Below are 12,465 nucleotides of genomic sequence, written 5' to 3'. Positions count from 1 at the left end.
ATTCCCTTGAAAGAGGAACTTCCGTGGATAATTTTAGCAACCAATAAATAAGAGAATTAAACTCTTCAAGCTCCATTAGCCGTGTTCCCAACTGACCCCCTAAGTGACGTGCTTTTGACTCCTTCTAAGGAGCTAAAATGCATTACCTACGCTTTGACTTCAAGTCATCCCACTGTGCAAGACCATTTATGGTTCTCATTTTTAAGGGCGCCCCGAGATTTAATGAAGGGGGAAAACTCTCAATTTTCCAAGAGAAAACAATGAATTTTGACAAATGATAAAGAAAATTAGGGGTGCCCACCTCGAAGGGGTCATGGTGCAGACTGTGCCATCGAAATTTTTAGGGGGGAGGGGGGATTTTTCTCTTTTTCTGAAGGAACCTCGTTCTTGAGGCTTCTTTGTGGTATTTCGTAATGGGAGGGGGGTGCCAATGCTTTTGGGAGGGCAGCCCTATCCATGTCATTAAAACCTGTGCTCGTCTGTCTGTGTGTGTGTCTGTAATCCTATCTCCCCCGGACTTGCAATGTCTATGTGGTCAATAGCAATACTGGTATCGTTGCGCAGTAGAAAACCAAGGGAAGCTATTCCTTCCTTATACCGTCTAAGATTCCTTCATGTCTTATTCTCTTAACCAGGGACGTACTTAGCATGGGTGACACACGGGACGGTAATTTTTGGTGTCTCTCCCCCCCCCCCTCCCGACAGACGCAAAAGAAAAAAATATATATGAAAACATGAAATTCATGCAATTTTCAGAAACAACTACATTTGTTTAACAAAGAAATTTTAAGTGGGCTAATGTACAAAATAGAAATAAAAGTGGGGGGGGGGGTCTCGGGGTTCCCCGGAAATTTTTCAAATGCGTTTTTGTTGCGTCAAAATTGCATTTTAGCTTCCTATTTTCCAAAAACTTGCACTTCCACTTAGGGTGTCACCCCCCCCCCCCGACCCGACGGGTGAATCCCGGGGCGGTTCGCCCCCATCAGCCCCCTCCCTCGTAGTGACTCCACTGTCTTAACTTTAAGGGACCGGACATCCAGTCTTGAGGATGTGCAGAGGAAATCCTCACCCCCGAGACCACTGGATATCCTCAGGTTATTTAGGGGTAAAAGCATTAAAGCCATCAATCGTCACCGCAGGTGGTGAACGGGGGTTGGCAAGCGAAACGAGCAGGGAGCGAAGCCCCCAAGTATACTAATAAAACGTGCATGCATACAATTTATGATAGGAGGCATGAGACATCGTTAAATTTTCAAAGTAATAACTGGAGTAACAGAGGTGCACAGCACTCCCCCAATCCAAGGGCAATGGCACTACCTCCCCCCTAGGTGGGCACGTCGGCAACACGCGGCAACACTGTCTCCTAATTTTCCGAATCATCAGTCAAAATCAGCTGAATGAGATACTTTGTGGGGGGTCATTGTGACTTTCCGCAACCTCCTATCGCCGCATCCCTGCATATCTTTCAGAAGGCGATTAATTTTCATATTAACAGAAAGCAGGAGCTAAGATAATTAATATTCACAAAAAACACAACAAGTGAAACAAAAAATGAATGGATAGAAACAAAAGCAATATGTAACATGTCTAGAGACTTCCTGTTAAAAAAAGAAAAAAAAAAAAAAAAAAAAAAACTAACGGTATCAGAATAAAAAAGAGATATTACACTAATCGCTGCACCTAAATAAAAAGTAAGTACTATCAAGATAAGAGCATCGCCAAGAAAAAACCGGTCACGACGCCAAAAAAATTACCAATGCAGCAACCCCTCTCGCCAAAGTTCAGCCGACTGCTGAGAAGCGAAGAGTAGCAAACGATCAACTAAATAGGAGAAGCGCTTGTTAGAAGGCGCTTTATTCAGCGGTCACAAGGGGGCAAAAATTGACTTTCATGGGTGAATATTTTTTTCCCCTATCTGTTTCGTGTTTCACGGGGTTCTGAGACACCCGCCACACCCTTATGTTACAGATGGAACTTTATGATTTAGTGTACTTGCGAGCGTAACAGTTTGTTGGATAATTGCGTTAATTTCGAAACTATTTGCAGGTAAGTGTTAATCGAATATTATGGTGTTGACTGTTTGTTTACTTTTAATATTGAATACATTTTTAGGAGACTTTCGATGAAGTTTTTTTTTCTTTCTATGATTGAAATGTGTCTTTAAATAGGACGGGGAAATCTAAGAAAACGTTTATCAAATTTTAACAAAATTTTTCATTTTGTGTTTTTGTTTATATCTTTTTTTTTGTTTGTTTGTTTGTTGTGCCCATTTTTTTAAATTTGTTTCATTTAGTATAAATTTTTTTACAAAGAACATGTTTGGCCGAAAAACTTAGTTCAGATTTTTTTCCAGTTAAAAGCAAAATAAAAGCCGAAAACTAATTTCCATAAGATTTTTATGTGTTAGTAAATAAGAATAAAATTATGCATAATGAATATTCTTTTTAACTAATACTAATGCGATTTTTCTTTATTTATATATATCCTCTCAAAGCATACTTTCAAAATTTCTAAGAAGGGTGAAGAAAAACTCTGGCTTTGAGTACGAAAGTTCTGCGTCAACAATGATTTGCTCCCGAGAACAATTTATTAGGAATATTCCTTTGATGAATCATTTTCAAATTATTTTGAATTTTTCGGATTCTATCAGATGAAAAAAATTGATTATAACTGAAACAAAGTTTAAAATATTTACCAGACCGGAATAACATACCTGGAAATAAAATTTTTCGAATTTTATTGAGATTCCAGTGTATTATTTTATGCAGCCAATGAAGAACGATCTGTATTTAAAATGAAACTAAAATATTTTTGCTCTTAAACATCAAGAGTAATTTTAAAGTAACTCTTAAAAATGGACAGTATAACTTTCCCTTTGAATATTATTTATAATGCAATAAGTGTATTTTATTGAATTTTTAAAAATGTTTCAGAAAACATTATTTTATAACAGCTAAAAAAAATAATAATTCAGGGCTAGTTTTAAGTTTAGCAGCTAAAACTATCAATGATCTACTTAAACGCATTGCATTAACTCATTAAGTTATACAGTTTTAACCTTTTTAGTATTTGTTTACATTCCCTTTCAACGATGTAAACCTACTGAACAATCCAATTATCAACAAGCAATTTACTTCACTTCGATTCATTTTTTCAGCACGCAATTAATATGTTATGCATTCAACTTTAGGAACAAGAACGCAAATAATATAATGTCGCCTCGTTACATCCACTGAGAAAACGTCTGTGTTTGGAAATCTAACTTTCGGAAAGGTAATTTGTCTGCTGGCTCAAACAATGGATATTCCAGCAAGAATACAAAAGTAAAAATCCTTTTTCATGTTTATATCTTTTGCTTTCGATTATACGGCGTTTCTTGAAGTTTTATTGGCTGTATATAACAACAATATGTTTCCGAACAATACATTTTCGGCTAGGGAAACATCATAAAATTTTATTGGGGCATTCTGAATTTTCGTAAAGCTGTGAAGAACTTTGACAGCTGCTGAATGTTTAATAAAAAGCGAGAAGTTACATTATACATGATAGTTTTCGCTATAGTTGTTGGACTAGACCCGAAATTTCGAATTTTTCCTGGGAGGGAGGGGAAGCAAATAGTGTTTACTCAATACAAATTTTATCGGAAAATGACAAAAACCACTCCCAATTACGTATAAAAGTATTACTTTTTAGCCGGGGGGGGGGGGGGGTTGGGCAATTGCCCTTTGACCCTCATTGACGGGTCCGAGGCCCACTGTAGTAGTTCCGTCTCCCCAAAGTGCAGTGACAAACGCCGCCCCTTAAAAAAAAAAATAGCCTAGAATCGTAACCAAATTGAGGGAGGATAGGTGTAGAATAAAAATATTTATGAAAATCAAATGCTTCAAGACACATAAAAGACCCAAAAAATTTGGGGAAAACAACTAGGTAGTTTGATTAATAGAAAAACTATTGCGTTGCAATAAACGTGCTTTTATGTTAATTGTCGCAGGAAAATGTAACCTTCGCAATTTTTACCTCATCTTTTAAATTTACATTTCTATTACTTTAAGCGGGGAAAAATTTGCTGCCCTAGCAAGAGTTGGCCGTGCTTCATAGAGATTTGAACAGTACCTGAAAGTTAGGATTAATGATTCTTTTTTAATGTTTCCAGAAAATAGAGCCACCAGAAAGTCTATTTAATCTAAAAATTTTGGTCTAGAGCTCGTAAACCGGAGTTGTTGATAAATAAAACGAACTTAACTATTTTTATTTCCATTTCCAAGAATGTTTCAACTCATTTTCGTCGCTGTATTAATTTAACTATTGAAGCGTTGTCGATTGACTGAATTACATACGGATTAAGGATGTTACTTATTAAACCCTTTTTTGCTCAATTTGAAATTCCTTCTTACAAAATTCACCAATTTTGAGTACCCTTAGACAACTATTTTTCATCCTCTGATTATTTGATACATTTCTGAAGTTGAAGGATGAAAGTGTACTTGCGAGTTTACAACTGAATACATCAACGTTTAAAGAAAGCAAAGTAAAAATTACAAGTAAAAATTGATTAATAGCATTTTCAGTGGTTATTATATTGGTTATTGGCAACAACAGAGCTTCAGTTTTGTTCTCACAGTATTTTAGAAGATTAAATTGGGCACGTTGCCAAATGAAAACTAGTGGCATTTAAGAGATAAAACTAATTTTGTTAGTGTGAAAATGAAATTTTTCTTACATCAACTTTCTTAATTCGCTATTACTTTCTTAACCCTGATTTTTTTTTTTTTTTTGATTAACGTTAATTGATAAAAATGACTTTATTAAATGAAAAGTGGTTCAGAGCCAAAAAAAGTACTCAGTGTGACATTCAGGGAAAACTAAGGATTTTAGAATATGTCTAGCAGAATGGAATAAAAACGTTTAGATTTATTGATTTACTCGATTCAAATGATTTGTATTTCGCTGCGTCACATAAAAAATAAATTAAAAATCGGACAACACTCATATAGAAGAAAGTTCCTGAGTTGGAAAAAAACAACTCTGCAGAACTCCTGAGCTCCACAATCGGGTCGAAAATAAATTGCAAAACTATAGGGGATGCCATCGGTCAGAGGACGACTAAATGAAAAAAAAGACGACTAAAAATCTGTCATTCGCCACCTCAAAATTATAAACTAATGACCTTAAAATATGCATAAGGCATTAGGCAATTCGTAAAATCTTTTCAACTAAAACCAAAATGCAGTCTGTTGAACTAATTTTTTAAAAATACTTATTAAAAATTACTTGCGTGAATTAGAGTACTTATGGTTATGCACTTCAACCAGGCAAAAAAAAAAAAAAAATATTGGTTAGCACTTAGAGTGAAAAATGTAGGAACTATTAAAAGTGGCTTTTTATAAAATTGCTACTATGAACGCTGGCAACAGAACATTTCTCCAGCTTTGCCCAGGGGCGCCTCGAACTTAAATTTTGGGTGGGCAGAAATTCTCAATTTTCAGAATAGAACTCCAAATTTTTCTGAATGATGATAATTTTTCCGAATAGAACTTCAAATTTCGCTGAAAAAATTTAGCCGAATGGAACTTCAAATTTTGCCGAATCGTCAGACAAAATTAGCCGGAAAAAATGTTTTCGGAGGTCACGGTGACCTCTCACTGGTGTCATCTCTGGATTTGCCCTTAAGTTAAAAATGCTTCTATCTTCCAGATTGGTGCTAAAGGACAGATAGTTAAATGAATTTCAACTGCTGAAAGATAGCAGATTCATCTTTTTTCTGACATATTTCCAAGTAAAGATGGTAACCCTTTGACACACGCAGACGGTCCTTCAGCTTGCTAGTTGAGTGCAAATTACTCACTCAGTAAAGCGCGACTTCCCTATTTATTTTCAAGTGGATAGTGGATATTTGGTTCACAAAAGCACCAGCCTTATGTGGAGAACATATTTTCTTTTCATGGCTGTTTTCGATGATCTTTAAATAATGGATACTTCATTTGACAGTTTTTCTCTAATGAAAAATTACTTAAAGAAGGTGAAACAAGTTCAAGTGACATCAAAACATCAAGTGACATCAAGTGTCAGTCAATTTAAATTAGTTAACTGTTCTATTTTGGTAAATCTTATTCATTGCACTTACGTTTTAGAACTAGTACCAAAAAATGGCGTTTAAAGTCATTCAGTAGTCCTTCTTTTGACAACCAAATATTACTAACACATACTTACATTTTTTGTGAAATTGTCTGCGTATTACTTTTAGTATTTGTTAAAAATTTCCTTTTTTGAATTTACGAAAAATATCGATTATTGTTCCTTCTGTCTTTCAAAGCTATGATACTGACAAAAAAAAAAAGCTTTGTGCTAAGAAGTAATGTACAGCAGTGCTTGTTCAACGGAGCCATATACATTTTTACAATGCTTAATCTAAAAAACTCAAGTTATTTTCTTTACTTTACCCCCAACTACTTATTGCTGTTTTAAACTATCCACGTGCGTTTGTGCTTAATTAATTTCAGAATCTTGATTCCAAAATCTACATACTATTTAAATAACTTTAAAAAATAAATTTTTACTATATCTACTTTTGCCCCATAGGGGAAGAGAAAAGCATCTAAATTTCAAGAATTGTAAAAAGTTATCTCCTTTGCCTCATGCGTCATGAATTTCGCATCTGTAGGATATTTAAAAATGACGTACAAAAATGAAGCGAGTTAAAAAAATAATGAAATTTCAACATTACATTATGACACACAAGTCCTCTAAAGTGCCATTTATGAAACTAAAATCATTATTTCTGTAATATTCTTAAAGTATAGATAAACGAGCATCTTAGATATTTTAAATTTATTTTGTGCCGAAACTAACATTGAATTTTGTGTTTTTCTGAAGAATGTTAAAGTTAAAACACAACAACTGAGAAGTTTTATTTCGTTTTTTTTTTCATATACAGTGAAACCTGTGTAAGTTGACCACTTGCGGTGCAGTACTTTGGTGGTCAACTTAGACAGGTGGTCAACTTATAGAGGGTAGTAATGAAAACTTTTTTTTTTTTTTGTCATTTCTTGTCCCATGCATTCATTTTTTAAAGAGTTGGAATACTTTAAACTCACTTTCATTGTTTAACATTACTTTAAAACAATAAGAGAACATGTTAAAATATTTTTAGAGACTATTTACCAGAATGACCTGTAAAGTATCATACAAATTTAAAATTGTTCAAAATATGATTTTAAAAAAATCTCATTGCTTATGAAAAACTGCTTAATTGAAATTAACAATTCCTAAAAATTCATAACAAGTTAAAAGTGACTCAAATTCTTCATTTGATTTTTTCTTGTACATTTGTGTCCATGGTAATCTACTTATCAACATAATAACTCCTTATTAAAGTTATGCACATTTTCTGGGACTTAACATTAGCCCAATGTTTTTCGATGGAAACATAAATATTCATAGATTTTTTCTTAAATGTCTAGTTGCTTATTTGAGGCATAACTGATTCAATTTTTAGTACAATCTAATTCTTTTGCCAAGTGGTCAACTTACAAAGGGTTTTATACAATACTCCAAACCAAAGTGGGTGTATATTAGTGGTCAAGATAGACAGGTGGTCAAGATAGAGAGGTGGTCAAGTTACAGAGGTTTTCACTCATTATGTAAGATAGGACTAATTCCGTTCCTGACAAAAGTGGTCAACTTAGACAGGTGGTCAACTTACAAAGGTGGTCAACTTTACAGGTTTTACTGTATTACGTTATCGAAGCATAAATGTAGCTAAGGTATTTCTTCTCTGCAGAACTTTCCTCACAGCTAGTAACAAACTAAAAAGCGTTTTGAGAATTTTTTTAAAAATAATTTTTAAGAGTAAAATTACACGCAAGAAAGTACCTGTCTTCTTAAGTTTTGGTTTGCAAGAAATTTGATCCGTGCGTCATTTCTTAATCACCCTTCCCCGAGTCAATATCATTTTAAAAATTTGCTTTATCAACACTAGCGGAGAAATATATCTTTACTAATCTTTAAAAAAAATGGCAGTTTTTGTTAAAAAAAAAACAAGTTAATCTTGTGTTCGTAATTGTGTTTGGAATTAATTCAACGGGTACTATCTTTGACATTAATTAAATTAGTTCAGTATATTACATGTCAAAACTTATATAACAACTTAGTATATAAGAAGAGCATTGGAGATTCTTTTGCATGTTTGCAAGCTTTCATGACCGCGTCTGATTTATACTATATTCAAATATATTTTAGTATTTTGAAGATTAAGTATGCAAGATATCAATACATTAACCTTCTTTGACTTGAATCGGATTAACAACTGACCTTACTATGTTTTAAAATGTTTTTGAGAAGTGAAGAAGATTCGTCCTTAAATGAATGAATGGGAGCAAATATATAACTGCTAAATGATTTAAATTAAAAAAAGAGGTAAAATGATGAGTGTTGCTATTATTTCTCGATATTTTCTTAATTTGAGAATGGTGATTTGGTGAGGCATAAATTCAGATAAATAAAAATGAATTAGAAATAGTGCGTATCTGAGTTGAGCCATATGTTTAAACCATCTGGCTGACATTGATCTCAGTTTGAAGACATGACAAACTGAGGTGATGGTTAACGGTAAAGCGAGTCATTTACCAAAGTTTCCTAAGACTGCTCTGGAGCAACCATGTCAGTACTTATAAATAATTAATCTGTTGTTTGAAGCAAATTTAGAGTACATTATTCCTGAGATCAGGTATGAAAGGAAATCAGGATTGATTATGAGCTTCATTTGAGGACACACCTGATGCTGATCATTGGGATGGTTAGCGATCTTTCTAAATAAAAGATAAAGTTGATTAAAGACAATAGTACTTGCATGTCTACTTATTTGAAGAGATACATTATTCAGTAGTAAGTACATTCTTTTTTAAAAGAGGAAGTATTTGAGGAAATTGCTGAACTTCGAATAAAAATGTTTTGTATCGAAAGCAAGGCTGTCGGAGTAGGAGTCATGGAATCGGACTGATTTTGGGGGTAAATTCGACAGTTAACGATCTTTATAAAAGATAAAGTAGATTAAAGATACTACTAGTACTTGCACGTCTACTTATTTGAAGAGATTCATTATTCAATAGTAAGTACATTATTTTTTAAAAGAGGAAATATTTTAGGAGATTGCTAACTTTTGAAAAAAAAAAAAAAAATATCGAAAGCAGGGCTGTAGGCGATCGGACTGATTTTAATGAGTCGGAGTCAGAGGTCGTAGGTTTAAATTTCCAAGAATCTGAAACTGTTATTTTCCTTCTCCGCAACTCTGCTAGTGTTGTGGAGTCGGGGAGTCGGAGGTTCTAACACTTCCGGTCATTTTTCCTCCGATTCCTCATCCCTGATCGAAAGGGCGTTACAAATCCTAAAAAATACACAACAAATGAAATCAGGACGGATTACAGCTCACAATTAGGTAAAGACTGGGAGATTTGATCTTTGGAAAAATCTATTTTTGGACGTTGTCAAAGAAGAGTTTAAAGCTAGTTAAAGATAGCAATGCTTGCACGGTTATTTATTTAACGAGATAATTTATTCAATACTAAGTACATGTATCTTTTAAAGGAAATACTCGTGGAAAGGTCTGAGCTTTGGCTAAATTATTGCAAATAATGTTTCGAAAGGATGTCACTAACCCGAAAAAATACAGCAAATAAAATCTGCATTAAGTCAATGATTTTCTTTAGAAAAGCAAACTTGGCATAAGTAAGTTTGTGAGTTTTTGAAAGGAAGTACTCGCGGATATTGTTGAGTTTGAATAAAAATACTCAGCTTTTGATAAAATATTACAAATCTTTAAAAGGATATAAAAACAAAGTATGGACAGAGTAAGCCTCACAATTAAATAAAGTCTAAGAGATTTAATCCCTGAAAAAGAGCATTTTTAGACCAAGTCAACGAAAAAGTTTCAATAAAGCACTACTTTTTGAACAAGGGCTGAGCTTAATTTGCTTGACACCTATTTTCAATTCTATGTGAATTTTCGTATAATCGGTGGAATTCAGGCTATTTATGCATTAAAATGTTTTTGAAGACTACAGGTCTCTCACACGTTTTTTTTTTTTTTTTTTTTTGTTAGAAATTAAACCCAGAATAAATGGTTTTCAGTTAAGGATGAACATAATATTATTGACACTTTTTATCAAACATAGAGTTTTCCTTGAATTTGAAAAACCTTTGAGCATGTATCCGGCATCATTATGTGTTGTTAATCTCTGGCTTTTCATTGTCAGATGCAAACGGATGTGCGGCTGCCCGCGCAGCTAGCACCCATGGAAGACCTTGGAAGCAAACTTTCGTCACTAAGCAGAAAGTTTAAACAATTGATTACCTTTTATTACATGTTCGTAGCAGTCGCAATCAAAACAAAGAGTTTAAGTAAACGATAGAAATATCTTATTCTGAATGTATTATAAACTGCAAAAAGATCAATCAACAAGCTGTGACCATGGTAACTGTTTGTTTATTTTTTCTACGTGCATGTTACTGACCAGTGCGTTGAAGGTGGCTGACCATTCTCCGTTTTCACACGGTTTTCTTACGCAAGTGTTTCTTCTTTATTGTGTTTTTGCTCGATAGTTATAATTTGGATTTGTTGCGTAAATCATGTAGCACTTATAGTCAAATGTATTTTTATGTAATCAAAAAACCAAAACCAGCAATGTTTTTTTCTTAAGACAAGGTCAGTTACTTTTTCATTTCTTATTTCCCCATCAATTAGCGTCAGTTTCTTTTTATAGCTTATGCGTTGGTTATTATGGTTGCTTAAGTGCGTTCTAAATATTTCTCCGTTTTTTGCGTTTACTGCTTTGCACCAGAGATATTGATGTGATTTTTTCAAATCGTGAAAATTCTGCATGACATTTCTCATTTGAGTAAAACTCATTTTGGAGGATAGAATATATTCCAACAATGAAGACCATAATAGAGGTAAATTCCTCTTCTAAGGAAGAAATGTAAGATGGTGGGGGAAAAAATCGATGCATACTACACATTTTGATTTTTAACATTTAGAATTTTCAACTTTTCATACTGGAAAAAAAAAAAAAAATATATATATATATATATATATATATATATATATATATATATATATATATATATATATATAAGAATGACATTTCAAAACTACTTATAATTGCTTTTTCTCTGCAGTGTTCACGATACTGAATTTTCTTTGAAAAACAAAGCGCAAAAATACGGGTGACACATTTTTTTAACCGTATTAAAAAAAAGAAAAATGCGTGAAATACGCTTGTAGACGCGTTTAAAGTATTTATTAGGTTCGCTTGAAATTAAAAGCTTGGATTGAAAACAATTATTATTTTTTACTTATTTGTGGCATTAAAGGCGTTTTTATTTTATTTTTGTATGGTTCAGAAATCTGTTAAACTACATTGCAAAAAATTGCCATAAAGTTATCATTTATTTTTGATACCTTACTTTTGAGTTTAATTTTCAATATTTTAAGGAAATGCGTTCAATCATTGCTTGTTGAAATGAAGCCATGATTTAGACAAAAAATACACTTCTGTGCAAGTACTGTTTTAATGAACTGTGACAAAATTGATGACTTTTCAAAATTTTGCAAATGTCCTGAAATATTCGAGATTCTTGTTTATCAACGTTATCAAATGAATAATATATCGTGAAATACTTTCTTCAAACTTTTTCTTTCATATAAGTGTATGTAAGAAAAATGTGCATGTATTATTCCTTGCAACAATAAAATAACATGTATAGCTATTGATATTAATTTGTTCTTTAAAAATGGATAGTCGTCTTATATTCTGAAAGGAGGATATGAAAAAAATGAAGTGGGAAATGTATTTAAGTGCTCCGCAGCCAAAAGAATGAACAAAATATTGATTTAAGAAGTGCAGAAAAAAGAAGAAACTAATTATAAAATGCATCGTTAAACGTACGAAAAAAAAATTAATTATTTACAACTTCTCAAAGTTGTACATACAGTAGTCTTTTGTGCTAATACACAAAGCAAGATGATCTCACCAAAGCACTAAGATACTTTTTGCTTTTCCAAGAATTTGGTGAAAGTGTTCGATTTGAGGCTACTCGTTGATTCTTTTTTTTTATCATGAAGTTTCCACAAGTGCAATCAAATGTCTGAACTACATTGAAAATCACAAATAAATTTTATATTCGGAGTAAAAATAACATAAACGGGGGGGGGGGGGAATGCACTGAAACTAAATCTAAAATTTAAAACATGTCATGCAAGATCTGCGAAACGCAATTTCATCCCGTTATAAGCCAGGTAGGCGAGAATTCAGTTTGCGATATCATATTACGTCTGGCCAGTAAAATAAGACGCCTTTTTGCCACCGCACACAGACCTAAACACAATCTGTACGGACTCCCTTACCCATCCTCTCAGTGTAATCTGGGATTCAGATATGCCGCAGCTACTGGCTTTTTAACTCAATACCT

At 33.2% G+C, this 12,465-nt stretch overlaps 1 protein-coding gene across 1 annotated transcript in view; it reads left to right on the top strand.

The window, feature by feature from the left end:
- The first annotated feature begins 1,827 nt into the window (after positions 1-1,827).
- Positions 1,828-12,465, top strand: part of LOC129218380 (proton channel OtopLc-like) — an 88,565-nt gene continuing 77,927 nt past the window's right edge. Inside the window, exon 1 of the mRNA XM_054852622.1 lies at positions 1,828-2,046. The gene's annotated coding sequence lies outside the window, so the exon portion shown is untranslated. The remainder of the gene's footprint in view (positions 2,047-12,465) is intronic.

The sequence above is a fragment of the Uloborus diversus genome, chromosome 3 (genome assembly GCF_026930045.1).
Source record: "Uloborus diversus isolate 005 chromosome 3, Udiv.v.3.1, whole genome shotgun sequence".
NCBI lineage: Eukaryota > Metazoa > Arthropoda > Arachnida > Araneae > Uloboridae > Uloborus > Uloborus diversus.
This window is presented reverse-complemented; position numbering and strand designations above follow the sequence as displayed.